At 44.1% G+C, this 12578-nt stretch overlaps 1 protein-coding gene across 1 annotated transcript in view; it reads right to left on the bottom strand.

Moving 5' to 3' along the window:
* Positions 1-6246, bottom strand: part of CDH5 (cadherin 5) — a 93127-nt gene extending 86881 nt beyond the window's left edge. Inside the window, exon 1 of the mRNA XM_088451282.1 lies at positions 6139-6246. The gene's annotated coding sequence lies outside the window, so the exon portion shown is untranslated. The remainder of the gene's footprint in view (positions 1-6138) is intronic.
* Positions 6247-12578: the final 6332 nt, after the last annotated feature.

Here is a 12578-nt window from a genome sequence, read left to right as displayed (position 1 = left end):
GAAGTAGGGGAGAAGATAGAATGATGGGTTTCATGGCTGAACCCAGTGAAATGGTTCTCAGGTCTAGGGGAATGGATCCAGGAAGTGATCACCAGCATAGGCAAATTCTTAATCCTTATACTGATTGTCATCATATTAATTGGTATATGTGTCCTGTGTGTTCCTATTGTGTTGAAGTGTGGAAAATGTAAAAATAGAGTAAAATGAAAACACGAAATTATGATGGTGGTCAGTATGAATACCGAGGTAAATACAGAACTGCATTACAACCCTGAACTAGGAAATACCATCATTTAATGTATTATATTTAGACATGCATAGAATGTATTATTGGAATGTTATTTTAAAACACCTCAGATAATGTTTGGTATTGTACTGATGCGTACTCTCTCAACAGTATTCCGGTAATATCGATGGAGAGATCGCAACATGCATTCTCAACTTATGGACCGCAGAGACTTCAAGCAACAAAATGTACATTATATGAACAACTGTCAGGATTTGCATGAGGTGGGAAACCAGAGACCACCAGTTGTTAGAGGCTGGACTGTGTCTATTTGAACCAACCTGTTAAATGCCTTGTAACATATGCCCTCTCCTGTAGGACCAATGGTATTAGCAACAAACTTCTCTATTGTGTTGTTTATTCCTGGGGGGTATAAATATGTGTGCTCTGACCCTGGGTTCCTAGTCTTCGTGCTGAATGCTGATTGACGAGGGGTTTCTTGCTGATGCCTACATCTGGACCAGAGAGCGCTGCGTATGTATAATTGTACTTGGGTCTGTATAATCTCTTTGTGCTAAGATTATATGAGGATCATAGCGTGTAACTGCTGTACTTTTACTTGAATAATACTTTGTGCTTTGGAACCACAGGTTCTAGGTCTGGAGTCTTTATTTACTGTATGACTGCGTACGCAAATTAGCGTCATCCTTAGAGGTTTATAGGCAGGATATTAGAAGGTATAGGCAGGGGTATATAGAGGTTCAAAGGCAGTATCGTTACCACAGTAAGTGCCCCCTGACCATGTCACCCACAGTAAGTGCCTCTTGTCACCCACAGTAGGTGCCCCCTGCCCATGTCACCAACAGTAAGTGCCCCATGTCACCCATAGCAAGTGCTCTCTTCCTCTATATCACCAGTAGTAATTGCCCCTCGGCTCTGCCCCTGTATCAATCGCAGTAATTACCTCCTCAGGGGTCTGCAGGAGCTGCTTGTACCAGTTGATGCCGAGAAAGTCACGGTCTGGCTTGTGCAGCTGGGGCAGATTGAAGTTGGCGCAGCTTGGCTCCTGTACGCTGGCTGGTTCCACGGCTCCTCGCACTGCACTCTGGGAGACCTTGTGACATCATGACATCTCTTCCCATATAGTGCGGGTCCGTGAGTATGGGAGGCGGAGCCGGGCGGGTAGGTATCTAATTGAGCCAGTGCCGGTCGCATTGACACGGATTGCAGCGGGCGTCTATCAATAAGGATGGTGGCAGCTTGTGCCGTCCTGTGCAACGGCATCAGCAGCACCACCATCCTTGCGGCCCTGGAAAAGCCTCTGCCAGCTGCATGATTGGAGCTGAGTACCGATCAATGCAGCCCGCGTTGCAGTCCGGCAGGGCAGGCAGTTAGTATGAGCCGGCTCGGCAGAGGGGAACATGGGACCGGCCCAGCGGGAACCTCCCGCTGTCCCGATGGCCCAATCCGCCCCTGCCAGTACTCACTTGGACCATCTTTTGACACTTGCTGGTTAAGTGGAATGCTGGGTACACAAATATTGCGAACGATATCAGTGAATGATCTCCCTTGAAATTCATGGTGTGCTGGATGAACGATATTGTTCATCCACACACCAAAGATATCACCAACGATGAACGACCAACGATCGCAAACCCCTATGGAAAATAAACAGTATCGTCCAGGTTGGCCTGCATGCACGCATCGTTGGCCGTTCATTGCATACACACGGAATGATATGAACGATATATTGTTGAACAATATCGTTATCGTCCATATCATTGAAAGATAACGTTCCGTGTGTATGCACCTTTAATGCCTTTTACTCTGATCATTATCTTTGGAGTATGCTCTGCTGGTGTTATTGAGAGAATATTTTCTACTAGTATTTTATAGGATAGGTACACTCACACAGGTGTTTCTTTATGAGTGACATTTATAGACCGTTATACCGCTTTTATACAGGGTTCCAATCCGGATCAGACCCGGAATTTCCCCGGCGCCAACCCAGGATATTCCCGAGTCGGCGGCGTTCACACCGGAGCCGGGTCTGCAGAGACCTGGATTTCCCGGGGTTGAAGTGGACTCTTAGAGATGACATCATCTGCAAGCACCACTGAAGCCGGCCAATTGGCAGGCATGTGGCACGATCCAAGTCACCCGGATTGCGCCGTTTACACTGCAGGGTTCACGAGTTACTCCCGTGTTAAACCTTGCCAGTTACCTTGGTTGGATTGCTGGGTCACTCGACCCGACAATCCAACCCTTTCCCTTTTTATATCACGGAGCTACCCGGGTTAACCCTGCAATAACCCAGGTTTTAGCTCTGGTGTAAAAGGGGTATAATAAGGGTCAATTACTGCTGAACCTTCACTTTGAACATTATATTTTTTGGAATATTCTGTTGCTGATGATATTATAATTCCCTACGTTGAATGCTATAGATGGTGTTTTTTTGCAACAGTTTTAGAGCCTCGAGACAAATGTGTTTTGCAACACAGGAAATATGTTTATACCGTTCATCTTTACTCCTGTGCCTGCAAAAATCTCAGTACCTAAACAATACAATAATGTCATTATATCCAAGATATCAAGGTACTTTGATGAATTATTTTATCTATACTTACTTTGGGATTTTTAAGCCCAAACGGACTGAGGAAAATTGATTTAAAAAACAACTGGATACTTACCGGTAGAATTGTGAGCGCCTTAGAAGAAATATATATTTTCTTTATTTTTAATTACAGCCAGTAATAATATTCACCCATTTATTCCCCTACTTATTTTAATATATCGATAATAAAAGTAATATTTTATCTTTATTAACAGTTTAAATCTCACAGCTAAATTGCACATTGGCTATTACATTTGGGCTGCATACTTTTTGTCAGGCATGCAGTGAGTTGTCCACTGACAAAATGCTGCCAGTTCGAGCAAAAGAGTGAGCGGGCAGCGGGCACGTGTAAATCATCCGAGAACCTCCTGGATATCCTGGACACTGGATCCCAGCTTTTATGTGGCATATTCTACCCAAAACTGAAATGCCATTTTCAAGTGAAATTATCCTTAACGATCATTGATAGCAGAAATATCTATTTCTACACAACTAGTGGCATTGATCTCAGTGGTCAGCATGGAAGGTTTAATGGTTAGCATTATTGTCTCACAGCACTGAGGTCCTGGGTTCAACTCCCACTATGGCCCTAACTGTGTGGAGTTTAAATATTCTTCCTGTGCTTGCGTTGGTACTTGGTTTCCTCAAAAAATACACTGGCATGTTAATTGGCTGCTGACAAAAAATTAACCATGGTGAGTACATGTGGTAGGGATCATAGATTGTAAGCTCCATTGGTGCAGGGCAGATGCGGAAGGCTCGCAATTTTTTGGGCAGTCCTCCACAAGATTGGACGGATCACCTACATCTCACCCACTTCCTAGTAAGGTGGACAGGATGGGGAGATAATACCACTGGGAATCGCAGTCCAAAGGGTGGGGCTAAAATGATCGTTTGCGTCATTTACCCTGCCTCCTCCCTACATACCTGCGAATCGTGACATCGCCCCCTTCGCGAATTGCGGCATTGTGCCGAGTATGGGGGCAGGGCCTAATGACATGAAAGCCCGGTCCCACCCCCTGAAGTAGCAAGCTGGAAGTAAGGGGCAGGTATTGCTGTGAATGGTGAAATATTCTCTGTAAAGCACTGCAGAATACAGTATGTGCGCGGTATATAAAATATATGATAATAAAAAAATAAAATCTCAGTTGTGTAAAAAAGAAACTTATTGAGAAGGAGTTTGTAGAAAATAATTACAAAGTAATCACAACAGGAACTGACAAATATAACAACTAAAAGCAAAGGGAAAATAATTGTATATTTCACAAATATGTCTTAATTGTGATTTTTTTAAAAAGAGAAAATAAACATGTGGTATCTGATTTTCATTCTATAGAAGGTCTGTTATATTAAGTATCCTGTTTCCTATTCTTTTCAAACAAAAGCAGGATGTGTTTCAGGCCTTGGCTCAGGTTTTCTAAATACAGTAATTGGCCATGTGTTCCAGACCTGCTCCATCCACAGCACAAGGCAGAATGCAGTCATTGCCATTTTCCCAGCTCTGTTCATAGACTATAAATTACACAAAATGTACAAATACGGTATAGAATGGCGAGAGACAAAAGGAGATCTCGAGCACTGTACTGCTGGAAAATTACACCTCATAGATGCTGCCTCTTCAGATCCTTTAACAATGTCTGCAGTCTTATTGATCTACTTGGTAAAAGATGTAAAAATGTCTCAGTATGCCAATTAATGACATAAGAGCATTAGAAAATACAAATGTATATACAATAACATGGAACAAACACCTCAAACCAGATGTAAACAATAGCAACCAATCAAATGTTAGCAACTTGTAACTCTGTAGCTTGTGAGGAACTAAAAATCCCAGGATGCCCGTGAAGCAGCTGGCTGACAGGGCACACTTGAACTTGCAGTTCCACAACTGCTGAAGCGACAAAGGGTGTATGAGCCTAGTAGAGACAAAACCTGCTTTCTGATTGGCTGATGGTTTTTACAGCATCTTTGTGCGAAATTGCAGCGTGTCATTAAATAGCCTTTGTAGTCGGTTATAGAATTACAGAGGTAGGTTTGCCATACCATCCCTATAATTCAGGTCACGTGAATTACACAGGTTCTGTGGCTGATTAAAACCAGGTGAAATGGAGACTTGAAGTCAGCCAGCGACAGAACCTGTGTAATTCATATGTATGCCATTAAAGGGATGATATGGTAAGCCTACCTATGGCATATGTCATAGCAGGATAATATGTCAAATATAAAATATATCATTACTGACCGCAGATATTGCAACATCATTAAACAACTGGGACCATATTTCTCTATTTGTAGATTACTGACTGTGTACAAGTATGTGTACACTATAAAACTTATTCTCACAATAACTTTCTTTGTTCTTCACCTCTGAGGCTGCCTGGTCCCTTCCCTTATTATATATATATATATATATATATATATATATATAGTCCAGCAAAGAAAAGCTGTAACAACACTTTCATCAACAGAGGTACAGATTGCGCACAACAGCCCTAACCCAGAGATAAGAATCCTAAAATACAGACCATGGCTGATGAGGAAAGGGATGCTGGGACTTGGAGCCCATTAAGTCCAACAGCTGGAGAACGACAGTGACCCTTCTTGAACAGTTAGGACTTTTGGCCTATTATAGGGAGTCAAACTGGGACATTATTAGCTCGGACTTGTAGTTCTACAGAATCCCCAGCGCCACAGGTTGCCTAAACTGGTTAGGTTATCAGCAAGGACATTTTAGATATGACAAAAGTACTGTTTATTAAGATAAGCCTTGAAGTGAGGTGAGGTAAATGGCTGGGGAAGCACTGGCTAGTATCAGAGCCAGATTTACAGATACATATATGAACCCGAGGGTTCCTGTGGGCATTATATAAAGGTGCAGCAGTATATAGTGCTGGGAATTTGGTGCGTTTTGATCAGGGATGTGTGGAAAAGGTAGACAATGGAGGCAGTGCCTCACCTGCCATACACCTTTTACTCCAGTTTTGACTATAAAATGATTAGAATAATGCATAGAAGATATTTATAATATTTTCTTTCAATTTTTCTTAGAATTGTTATAGTCAAAACTCTGGAGTATACAGAAGTATGACAGGAGAGGCTCTGCCTTACACATCACTGGAAAACATACAGCTGAAAAGAAAGCTTCAAAGTTCTAGATACTTTTTGTAGAATCACCCTGTTAATTCCCAAACACCAGTGTAGCAGATGGTGAAGTTTACGAACAGTTATAGGGCCTCATTCACATAAAGTAATCAGCAATAAGAGTCACTAGCAATGAAAGTTGTAACGTATCACTTACCCGTATAATAGGAGCAGAAAAGGTCCTAATCCACGTAAAAATAGTTACAAACAATCCACTAGTCACTGGATCACCATAGAACAAAAGAGAACGCTGTTTGGAGCTAGGTCAGTTCAGGAGTTTGCGACTTCCCAGAATTTCCACTTTACTCCACTTTGGGAATGAGCTGGACTCCCACCCAGCAAACTTCCTTCCTGCGATTGTTCTTCCCTGTTACCCAGGCTTCAAGCCACTGGACTTCATGGAGGAAACTAGATAAACTTATTACAGATTTTCTTTTTTTTTAATTTGCTTCCCAGATCTGGGCACTGTGACCTTCTAAGGAAAGCAGAAGCAATACTGTGTTCTGTCTGTTGTCGTCAGTTAAAACTGTACAGCGATGACCATGAACAAGAAAAAATTGCAACTGCAAGACTTCATTTTTGCTACTACATTTAGTGGATTGAATCGATGAGTCATTCTCTTACTCTACTGAAAAAGTCCACAGGTAGACGCGAGTAGGGATGACATGGGACTGTCAGAGTATAGGCATAATTGGCCTGCAGTTGAAAAGTATGATGGGTCCACTGTGACCATGTCCAAACAGACAGATAGCAAGGATAAAATAAGACATACGTTCATCAAGTTCAACTTGTTATTATTAGGGGTGTGCACCGGCCACTTTTCATGTTTTGGATGTGGATCTTTCTTTGTGTTTTCGATCTGGATTGGTTTTGCCAAAACCACGCTTCCGTGTTTTGTGTTCTGGATCTGTGTTTTTTGTCAAAAAAGCATAAAACCAGCTAAAATCACAGAATTTGGTTTTTCTTTGTTCCTACGCTATTATTAACCTCAATAATATTAATTTCCACTCATGTCCAGTCTATTCTGACCACCTCACAATATTGTTTTTAGGCCAGAAGGTTGCACCGAGGTAGCTGGATGACTATGCTAAGCGACACAAGTGGGCGGCACAAACACGTGGCCCATCTAGGAGCGACATTGCAGTGGCAGACAGGATGGCAGTTTGAAAAACTAGGCCCCAAAGAGTACATAATGCAAAGAACAAAAAGAGGTGCAAGATGGAATTGTCCTTGGGCCCTCGCACCCACCCTTATGTTGTATAAACAGGACATGCATACTTTAACAAACCGATCATTTCAGCGACAGGGTCTGCCACACAACTGTGACTAAAATGATTGGTTTGTTTGGGCCCCCACAAAACAAGCTGGCAAATAATCTGTCCCTGCACAAACTGGCGCTACAGAGGGAAGATATCGTCGTCATCATCATCCACCGATTCTTCACCCTCTTCAGTGTTGTGTCCATCATCATCCTCACAGAATCCCTCTGTACTTTCTGGAGGCTGGTCTTCTTGGATGAATTGATAATTTATTTTGACGAACATCATCTTCTCCACGTTTTGTGGAAGCAACCTCCTACGCCTTTCGTTGACAAGGTTCCCGGCTGCACTAAAAACTTTTTCGGAGAACACACTGGAGGGGGGGCAACTTAGGTAAAATAGAGCCAGTTTATACAGGGGCCTCCAAATTGCCTCTTTTTCCGGCCAGTACAGGTATGGACTGTCTGACATGAATACTTGGATGCTGTCACCGATATAATCCTCTACCATTCTGTCAATGGTGACAGTATCATATGCAGTACAGTAGACATGTCAGAAATTGTTGGTAGGTCCTTCAGTCCGGACCAGATGTCCAAACTTGGTCCTGCCTGCCCTGCATCCACTGTCAGCGGGTTGCTTAGGATATCTAAGTTGTTTCCCGGCAGCCCCAGTTGCGGGAGAAAATGAAGAAAGAGCTATTGATGTGCCACGTTACGCTTCAGCTGACAGTGTTTTCACCAGCAGGTCTTTGCACCTCTGCAGGCTTGTGTCCGCCGGAAAGAGAGACATCACGTAGACTTTAAACCTAATATCGAGCATGGTTGGCCAAAATGTAGTGGCCTGATTTCAACAGATTGACCACCCTCAAATCCTGGCAAAGCGAATGAAGGGCTTCATCCACAAGTCCCACATACCGAGCGGAATTGCTCTGTCTTAGCTCCTCCTTCACTTTCTCCAGTTGCTTCTGCAAAAACCTGATGAGGGGAATGACCTGACTCAAGCTGGCAGTGTCTGAACTGACTTCACGTGTGGCAAGTTCGAAGGGTTGGAGAACCTTGCACAACACGGAAATCATTCTCCACTGTGCTTGAGTTAGGTGCATATCCCCTCCTTTGCCTATGTCATAGGTGGATGTATAGGCTTGAATGGCCTTTGCTGCTCCTCCATCCTCTGAAGCATATAGAGGGTGATGGCAGGTTAAAGAGTGTTTGCTGGCGCTTAAGTCTTCGGCACACAGTCGATGAATGGCAAAAGTAGGCAGAAATTTTTCGGGCCACCCAAAGCATCTCCTGCACGCCCAAATTTATTGTGTGAGCAAAACATGGGACGTGCTGGAATTTTCTCAGATGTAATGCCCGCACAATATTGGTGGCGTTCTCAGATATGACAAATCCCCAGGAGAGTCTAAGTGGGGTAAGCCATTGGGCAATGATTTCCCTCAGTTTCTCTATGAGGTTGTCGGCGGTGTGCCTCTTGCTGAAATCGTTGATACACAGCGTAGCCTGCCTTGGAACGAGCTGGCATTTCTGAGATGCTGCTGTTGGTGACGCTGCTGTTGTTGCTGCGTAAGGCGATAGATCTACTCAGTGGGCTAGTCCTTAGTCTGCCCTGTTCCACTTGTCCACATGTCCGTGGTTAAGTGGACATTGGGTACAACCGCATTTTTTAGGACACTGAGGACACTTTTTTTTCTGACGTCTCTGTACATTCTCGGTATTGCCTGCCTAGTGAAGTGGAATCTAGACGGGATTTGGTAGCGGGGACACTACCTCCATAAATTGTTTAAATCCCACTGCACTAATGGCGGATACCGGATGCACGTCTAACGCCAACATAGCTGTCAAGGCCTCAGTTATCCACTTTGCAACAGGATGACTGCTGTCGTACTTCATCCTCCTTGCTAAGGACTGTTGGAGGGTCAATTGCTTAGTGAAAGAAATAGTGGTGTTCCAGCTTCCTCTCTAGGACGATGAATGACTCCCAGCAGCAACAGCAGCAGTAGGCATAGCAATGCAGGATCCTCCAGAGGAATACCGGATAGGAGAGGAATCAGTCATGCCAGTGACATGGCCTGCAGATCTACTTCTGATCCTGACTGAGGAGGAAATTGATGGAGGAGAGAGTTGACGGTGTGGTTTGCAGGCACTTGGATACAACAGGACAAAGGGATTTAGGTGTCCCTGGACTGCTTATGGTCTTAGCCACAGTTTCTGAACTTGGGAGTAACTTTTTATGAACGTGCTGCAGGTGATGTATAAGGGAGGATGTTCCTAGGTGGTTAACGTCCTTACCCCTACTTATTACACCTTTACATATGCAACATATGGCAAGACAGTAGTTGTCCGGACTGAAATATTTCCAGACCAAAGAAGAGGAATGTTTGGTCTTCTGCCCAGGCATGACCGTGATGGGCTTTTTCATCCCACAGACAACAACTGTCTCTCCAGGTGCCTGATTTAAACAAACCACATCACCATCAGAATCCTCCTCGACAACTTCCTCCTCAGCACCAGCTACACCGATATCTTCATCCTGTTGTACTTCAACAGTGACATCTTCAATTTGAATATCAGAAACTGGACTGCGTGCAAATGGTGGAAGGAGCCACCTCTTTCCATGCAGTGTTGGGAAGGTCAGGCATCGCAACCGCCACCACACTTGAACTCTCCCTGGGGATTAGTGATATCTTCTTAGAACGCACAGTTCATTGCTGTGCTTTTGCCAGCTTAACTAGTTTCATTATTCTAGCGGGAGTTGGAGGGCTTCCATCGTCATGTGAAGCTGAACAACTAGTCATTAACATAGGGGAGGACCTTAGCCGTTCCTTGCCAGTCAGTGTCGTAAATGGCATATTGGCAAGTTTACATTTCTCCTCAGACGATTTAAATTAATTTTTTAAGGTCATTTTACTGAACTTTGGCTTTTTGGATATTACATGCCCTCTACTATGACATTGTGCAACGGCCTTGGCAGACGACGTTGATGGCATTTCATCATCTATGTAATGACTAGTGGCATCAGCTTCAGCACTAGGAGGAAGTGGGTCTTGATCATCCCCTATTTTATCCTCCATTATTTTTATGGAGTGAATAACACCTGTAAAAGGTTTTTTTTTTTTGAAGGGCAGCATAGCCTGGCACCACACAGGACAGCACCTGTAAATATGTAAGAAGGGCAGCAGCCTACACCACAACACACAGAACAGCACCTGTAAATATGTAAGAAGGGCAGCGGCCTACACCAGAACACACAGAACAGCACCTGTAAATATGTAAGAAGGGCAGCGGCCTACAATCACAACACACAGAACAGCACCTGTAAAAATTATTTGTATGAGCGTACCCCTACAGCAGACAGGGCACCATCTGTAAATATCTGTATGAGCGTACGCATACAGCAGACAGGGCAGCTCCTGGACAACACAGCACTACAGCCAGCCAGCCAGCCCCTATGGACAGGACAACAGCCAACCAATATATGGACAAGGAGAACAGTAGCCAGCCAGCCCCTATGTATATATGGAGAACAGTAGCCAGCCAGCCCCTATGTATATATGGACAACAGTAGCCAGCCAGCCCCTATGTATATATGGAGAACAGTAGCCAGCCAGCCCCTATGTATATATGGACAACAGTAGCCAGCCAGCCCCTATGTATTGTATATGGAAAACAGTAGCCAGCCCCTATGGTCAGCGTCAGCAACAGCTCCCTCCCTCCCTCTTCACAGTAGCCAGCTGTACTTTATTTTTTTTTAATTTTTATCACAGTTCATCTAACACACTGAGCTCCCAGCTCCCTCCTAACTCACAGCTGGAATGAAAAATGGCGGCGATCACGGGACCTTTTATAGAATCAAAACCCGCGAGAATCCGACAGAGGGATGATGACGTTTTGCCTTGATTTCAGATCCGAGCCAGGTGGGAAAACCCGAGCCTGACTCGGTTCCCGGCGAGAATTGGGGGGGCTCTGGGCGTTTCGGAATTTGGAAATCCGAACCCGCTCACACCTAGTTAATATACCCATACTTGCCTACTTTTGAAAAAGCATTTCAGGGAGATTGTGAAAGCAGCACCTATGAGTTCAGTGGTAAAGTGGGCGTATACTGCTACATCTGAGAGGTGTGTCATAAAATTGACTTACATCCAGTTGTATACTAGCCCCAGAGCAGTTAGTGAGATGCATTTGTTGATGAAAACACACTGATACTTTTCAGAAAATGCATGTAGCCATAGGGATCATTGTGCCTTATAACCAATGCAGGGAAATTATACTAATGATCCCATTTGAATGTATATATCTGGTTTTTTTTTTTAATATAACAGCTTCATAATGGGGGTAAGGTGCAATCAGGGAGATTGACAGACTCTTCAGGGAGACAGGGAGATTACTACTATTTCAGGGAGCCTCCCTGACAATGAGGGAGAGTTTGCAAGTATGATTATACGTTCTATAGTGCTGATCCACAACAAATCTGCTGCCAATGTATCTCCACAGTGGGAAGAATATAAATTCCGGGCCACATAAGTGACATGAATTCCTTGGATCAATCGCTCCAGTACATCGTTATAATAATTAAAGCTGGAGACACCATTTCTTGTAAGATAGGTGTTAAATCCACTTTTCAAGCTAATTACTAAAATGACCAACACAATAAGGTGTATCTATAATGGATGCAAGGTGTGCAATGCGCAGGGGCCCCTTCGGTAAGGGGGAGTCCATGCTCCACACAGCCTTCACCCAGGACAGATCACAAAATTGCTGGAGAGTACTGATTTCTCTCAGTTATACACTCTGGGCACTAGGACCTGGAGCCTTCAGGAGGTACGACCTCCGACCCGGTGCATGTGCTACCTGATACGAGCTACTGTAGTGTGTCACAGTACTGTGCAAACACACAGTACTTAGCTCCTCTCAGGTACTATCTTGCATATACCGCTGTTACCCTGGGTGATCACTGCTGGTACCCTCAGTATTACCGCCACCACAGACATCACTGTGTTTACTCATATTTACCTACTCTTCCGGAAGTTGCAGGAGACTCACAATGTTTCCTAAGCATCGAAGCAAGTATTTAAACACTCTGGTCCCACGACTAATCTAAGTCTTTAAACTCTTTGATAAAGCCCCTACTCTGTGGAGTAAAACGCGTCAGTGAATTGTCTGTGGACCCGCTGGGATAAGCGTTATACTCACTCACCTTATTACATTTGATGAGGAGAAACTGAGAAATTGGCTGCAGTCCTTGGGGGTAGAGGCCGGGATTGAGACGCGGCTAGGGCTCATTCCATTTGCACCTCATACCCATTGCATCAGGTCTCTCCCTGAAGTGTGCCTCCCCC

Source organism: Taudactylus pleione, unplaced genomic scaffold, assembly GCF_031769625.1.
Source record: "Taudactylus pleione unplaced genomic scaffold, aTauple2 ptg000545l, whole genome shotgun sequence".
Taxonomy (NCBI): Eukaryota; Metazoa; Chordata; class Amphibia; order Anura; family Myobatrachidae; genus Taudactylus; species Taudactylus pleione.
This window is presented reverse-complemented; position numbering and strand designations above follow the sequence as displayed.